Below are 6851 nucleotides of genomic sequence, written 5' to 3' on the forward strand. Positions count from 1 at the left end.
TGTTGTCGATATAAACGTATATAATAGAATTGGGTTAGAATGTACAACGTCAATAATACGACATGGCTTTCTAATGAATCTATTTTTTTATAGAATTTTACTACACTTTTTTATTAAACTTGTTTTACAACTTGTATCTTTTATATTAAACGACCTCTAGCTGTAATGGAAAAATTCAATTCATAATATTAAAACAATTGCAAATATTAAAAGTATGAGTTATTATAAGCTAAGGTAAAATAGATCATATATACCATATAAGTTCTTAAAAAAATCTATATTAATTACAATAACTAGTAGTATGCAATAGCTAAAGCTACGTTACTACATAAAAGAACAAACATGACTTGTAGATACAAAAATCGTAGCTAGCGCTCCTAGATAGACTTTCTCATGATTGTTTCTCGGATCTATACCTGAAAAACATAACACAAACCATTCAGAGAAGCTGAAGATATAGGGGCAATTTAAGGTAGAAGATCAGCATAATAGTAAAACACTTGTTCACCTTGCAATCATCCAATACCGAATAGTTTTACAAACACTTGTTAAGTTTTAATAGGAATAGGGAACAGTGCATATATACCTTGAGATAAAACACATCTCTTGATGTTGAAATATATTATATCATGTAAATAATAGTGTATGTTAATATGTGAGATTGTATTATTAGATTAGTTCTAACTCTAATGATTAACTTCTAAGAATAAAAGGGTTAGTTGAGGTTAGTTAGTTTTTGTTAGGGTAGTTTTTCCATCCTTTATATAAATGATGTAATGTAATTTTGTATTTTTCATCTATTCAATATTCAATAAATGATATTCTCTTTTCTCATCTTTCTTGTTTCATCAAGAAATTAGTTCATGCATACCATTTTAACATGATATCAAAGCATAATTATTCTTTCGATAGCTCCGCCTATGGCTCCATCATTCCAAGCTTCTTTCATTGATCTTGTTTTCAATCTCCTTGATTCTTCTTCTTCTTGCTTTTGGGTCCAACTAAGGTGTGTTTGTTGTTAAGAGGATGCTGTTAAAATGATGCTTTCAGGAATGCTTAATGAAGAGTTCAAACTTTGGAACTGCAAAATGAAGACAACACAATCATCACAAGAAATGCAAGAAAGAACTATGAGAGTCCACAAAGTAACAGGAAGAAAATGATGCAGAGCTGAAGATTGGAGATAAGTTTTTGAAAGCTAAGTGTTTGATGAACGGTGAAGTTTTTATTGATTCTTTTGTATAGTACTCAATGACACTACAAGAATTGTCATATACCTACGTACTAAAATCGTTGGTAAAAGATAAAACACCATAGGTATAGGACAAAAAACTTTTACCTACGGATATTTTTCCGTCATATTTAAGTCGTTGTACTTACGGATTTTCATTGTCACTATAGGTTTTAGTGACGGCTGTCAAGAGCGCATGTATAAACTTTAACCTATACCTTCGGATTTTGTCCGTCACTACAAGTGTTTATACCTATGGATTTTTCCTATCACTATAGGTTTTAGTGATGGTAGTCATCACCGTAGGTATAAGGCTAAAACTTATACCTTCGATTTTTATCCGTCACTATAGATAAATGTGATTTTCTTATACCTACAGTTTGATTCCATTGGTATAAACAATTGTGATATTAAAAGAGTCCTACCTATACCCATAATTTCATTTCGACATGTTTTAGTGGCTGACTGTAATATGAAATCATAATATAAATTTATAATGGAAAAATAAATATATGAAGTATATCATTATATTTAAAATTAAAAAAGTATACAATTCGATGAAGTATATGAGTTAAATATGTTCATCTAGCATAGACATAAAAAATCTTCTAATCCTAAAAATTACACAATTTGACTCAAGTCAATCTAAATAGATACAAATTGTGTTTAAAAAAATCAAAATGGCTCATTTCCCAATTTGTTGCATCAAAAAAAAATTATTTGCTAACCTTCGTATGCAAAGAATAAAAAAGACATCAATGAATGAATAAAATAACCCAATAAAGAAAATCGATTAATAAAAAATTGTTATACCATATTCATTGTCTTTATTACAATCGGAATTTGGAGAACCAAAAGAAGTTGGGGTAATAGAAGAATCTTGAACCTATTGAAAGTGAAAGCAAAAGAATACAAGTTAATGAACTATTTTAGTGCAATCTATTTTGTCCTTAACTCAAAGTACGAAACATAGTCATATATTCTCACAGTCAAATCAATGACAAATATTCAATACATAAAAATCAGAATAGTCAACTCATAAACAATTACCCAACACATATATATATATTAACATACCACCCTACAGGTCATCTCCAAATAATCGATTATGAACTTACACCTTATAGATTTTAAACATAGTTCCAAGACTACTGTAGAGAGTCATACAACTTAGTACTTTATAATTCATATTCATGCATGAAAAGTAAAGATATATGAAGCATCAACTTAGTTAAGATAATATAAACTTTTCAACTTGCTAGACAAAACAATGCATAACTCGAAGGAAGTTGAATACATCAAAAACAAGTACAACAATCCCAACCATAATGGAACTTGCTCTCCAAGGGTCCCGAAAATACACTAACCACAATGCAGCCAACCATTGTTTTGTATCATTTGGCATAAATATACTTTGGTTTTATTTTAAGACCATATTCTCTTTACTTTTCTTCTTTACTACCACTATAGCATATTCCTAATCACTGTTTTCTAGGACCATAGTGTCATGCATGCAGGTCTTTAATTCTGAGGGATATACAAATGTAGGACTGAAATTAAAATTACTCATATATATACTTAATAGATGTAGGCCATAGCATTTCAAGAATTAAGAGACAGAATCATGCAGGAAATCCTGCACTTAATCAACTTTTTTCAGTCACGGCTAACAAATAAATCATGGAGAGAACTATCTCAACTCATTGTCATCTCATTTTTAAGGAAGCATGGTATTCAACTTATTCAGAGTGTCTATGCATATAATCAAATTAATCAAAACGAGAAGGGGAAAAAGCAATTTGAAGTATATACTTATAGATATTGTGTTTCTATGGTATATTAACTAAATTCTTTAAATAAACTTTAAGTTGATATTCATAACATTACAAAATGGCTATGCTTTGGGTTCCTTCATTGATCTGTGTGACTTAACACTTACTTTTTCCCAATGGCAAAGAAACTCTTAGCCCATACTGTGGTCTGCCGGATCTAATTTATAACTCTCAGCTTAAAAACATAACATTTGTTGCAACAGAAAAACAATACTATTCTTCAATTTATTTATTGATCATTAAGATAACATTACATTCCTATGAGCATTTCTAAATAGATGTAAGAATCAGAACTTTTTAAAAGGATGAGCAGGAATTTTTAAATCCATTTAGAGAATGCATGGTTTAAATTCGAATATGCTACACAACAGAAGAGTTCACATTCCAGTAATTTTACACAACCAAAATATTACCTGAATTCAATTAGAATTTGTGAAATTTTTCTCAATACTATGCTCTAATTATAATGGGAAATGGTAATCTATAATGAGATTATCTCCAAAATGAGCAAATGTTCATTTGATCATTTAGTGTGTTAAAATCTCTCTAAATATTTTCCTTCACATTTTTGCTGTTTATTTTCTCACGTACAACCTGGCTTACTAACACGACAACACTTAGAAGTGCCAACATGAATTTCAAAAAATAGCATGGGGCATGAGTTCACTCTAATCTACTTGTCACAGGATGGGGAGAACACAAAGATCATAGAAAGAATGCTTTGTGGGTGAAATAACACATTTTGTTTTTGATAAACCTGTCAAAGGATTTGTGTAGTGTAGTTTAATTGAATTAGACATGGATTCAGCAAACTTAAGAAAAACATAGATCCATGATTTTGACATAAAAGTACATTATGACAGAGAGTTGAAATCTAAAAATTATGCAATTAGGTACGTATGACAAAAAGAGATAAAAAATAATTTCAAAATCCAAAATACGAAAGAAGAATCAGCACGTACCTAGTTTGATAAATTGAAATTAGGAAACCTCTAATCAAAACCAATTATGATTGAGAACGAATCTAACAAAATCTGCATAAGTAAATTACTAAACAACATCAATTAGAAGTTTAGAAGATAACTAGAAATAAACAATATTTTTATCTAAATGAGTAAATTAAGTTTTTAACCCTAAATGAGTAAGAGTGTAATGTGCAATATTACCTCAGAGAGTCTGGAAGAAGATGCTGAAAGCAAGAAGTTGTCAACAGAGGGAGGATGGAAACGAAGAAGAAAGGCTGGAACTGGACGGAGGATGGAAATGAAGAAGAAGAAGAAAGGCTGGATGGTTGTGGAAATGAAGAATAAGAAAGCAAGACGGAGACTGGATGGAAGTTATCAAAACGGTGTGAAGGAAGAAGAAGAAACTGCGTGAAGGAAGAAGGAGTGGATGGAGGCTGGAAGAAGAAGAAGAATGAAGCTAGAAGGGCACAATGTTTATTATTCCTTTTAATAATAAAAGTAAGAATTTTATGGTGATGAAAGTAGGAATCAGTAGGTATATGTAATCTATACCTACTATTTTGAAAAGCTATTGTATACCTACAAAATGTATTATATTACTACTACATGTAATTATGAACCTAGATATCTGTAGTTACATTATATTTATATATATACTTAATTGTACGTCCATAGGTATATTATGTCTATACCAACAGTTTTATGGATTGTCACTATAAGCATTATAGGTATATGACAAATTTCTGTAGTGTAAAGAAGTTCTCAGGTCTCTCCAAGTCAGATTTTTCTACTATAATATGCAAATTAGATGTTGATTTCATTATCGGTTTCCTAGAGGGACACCCCCTTCAAATTTTCATGAGGTGCGTTTCAAAAAAATTCCCATTGTATCATATGAAATTACCAAGAAACTCTTCTTGGAAGTGAGAAAAATGAAAGAGTTGTACGGAGAAAATAGGAGAGCAACGCTCTATATATGCATCACAATAATAAATCTTTACCATGAGCTAGCCCCAAAATAAAAAGAAGTATGCAAGACACACTTTCAAGTTCTACTTCTTTTTCAAAGTTGTTGGTGATGGAATTTGTTATCTCAAGTCTGTTTGATTCATTGTAAAAAAGAAAGAAAGATAGAAAGAAAAAGATGCAACAATATCAGTCCAAAAAGAAGGATATGAAAGAATTGGTGTTTTTCACTGAGTATGGAATTGCTTAACAGATCAGACCTCAATGACCACTCTTTGAACTTCGATGTAGAAAATGCTTTATTGAAATCCTCTTCTATATTCTCATACTTCATGCTTGTGGTTTTTGAGGAATGAGGGTTACTAAGACTTATTGTTCTGGCTTTGTTATACCCTTTTGTTTGTTTGGCAGCAGAAGAAATGGGGTTGAAGATTTGGTTATGACATGTTTCTTTAGGATCAAAGCAGATAGCTTCAAAGTTGGAAGATTATGGACCTGAGTTATGACATGTTCCTATATGAGTTATATCTAGAGTAGCCATTGCATTTAGCCAAAGTAGCAATTGGACTTGTCACTTTCTTATCACACTTATCCTTTATTAATTACTTCAATTACCCTTATTTCATTCATACTCTATTTCTTACCCCTCTCACACACAAAATATCATTAGAGTGTGTTTTATATCGACGAAGTTGCACATTAGGATCGAGATTCCGATAAACTTTTCTTTCATTCTGCTTCTATTCATGGTGGTTAAGCTCGAATAGCTTCTGCCATGGATGGTTAAGCATTGGATAGTTAGCTTTTGCCCATGATAATAGCTTCTGTCATGGATGGTTAAGTGTTTGATGATATAGCTTCTGAAAGCGCAAAAAGTCAAGACTTGCATATTTGACGCTAACCTAAGTTTTGATGAAGACAACGAACATGCAAGTAAGCTTGAAAATCGTACAACAAACAACAAGCTAAAGACTCAAGGGTTGCATCTATAAACTTAGGATATTGTAAGCTTTACTTTTATTAGAAGTCTTAAGATGATTGCCTTAGATCGAGTCTAGGTTAGGTAAACCTAGATGGAGTCTCACAAGAGTCTTAATATAAATAAGATTAAAATTGAGACATCACATCTAAATATCATATGATAAGTAGGCTCATGCATTCACATACATAGTATTATGCATTAAAGATATTATATTTGAAAAACTATGTATAGCATGTGCATATCATATCAGTAGTTTACCTTACATCAAGAAAAACATTTTCAATCAGTATAATCAATTAAGTACTATGTGCAATCGATTATCATGAATTACAATAGCTAACCAATTTGACGTTGATGGTGTTTTAATCGATTAAGACATTGTATAATCGATTAAGACATAACAGAAAAACTAACTTTTAACAGCTCGTTAATCGATTAAGTGGATGAATAATCGATTAATAGCAGCATCAATATGATTAGTATAAATGTTGAAATTCTGACCCATATGGCATAAGGTTCATATTTTTCATATCTTGCATATTCAGAAGATTTTTTAGCATACATTGTCATATAGGTTGCATTAGAAAAGTTTAGAGAATAAGAGCATGTCGAATAGGGCTTAAAACTTCAAGTTGTACCATGCATCTCTAGTGCTTTTTATGCATATCATCCATTCTTGCTTTCTTGATAAGATTTTAAAGTGAAAGTAAGAAAAGTCTGTTTTCTAAAATTGTCAAATCTTTTTTTATGATTTGCATAATTTTCTCATATAGAATAGGTTCTTGTGAGTATTCTGCTTAGAGTTTTAGATTTGAGTTTACATTGTTATACTCAAGTATTAAGTACTCAAGAAAACTCAAATTCTATTTTAATCA

The 6851-nt window shown here is 30.8% G+C and overlaps 1 long non-coding RNA gene across 1 annotated transcript; it reads right to left on the reverse strand.

The window, feature by feature from the left end:
• LOC109360104 lies at nt 257-4567 on the reverse strand. Its single transcript, XR_002109108.1, has 5 exons — nt 4230-4567; nt 4026-4097; nt 2045-2117; nt 872-1081; nt 257-416 (listed from the first exon to the last, which is right to left on the reverse strand). It is a non-coding gene; the product is annotated as an uncharacterized LOC109360104 (long non-coding RNA).

The sequence above is a fragment of the Lupinus angustifolius genome, chromosome LG11 (assembly GCF_001865875.1).
Source record: "Lupinus angustifolius cultivar Tanjil chromosome LG11, LupAngTanjil_v1.0, whole genome shotgun sequence".
In the NCBI taxonomy this organism is placed as follows: domain Eukaryota; kingdom Viridiplantae; phylum Streptophyta; class Magnoliopsida; order Fabales; family Fabaceae; genus Lupinus; species Lupinus angustifolius.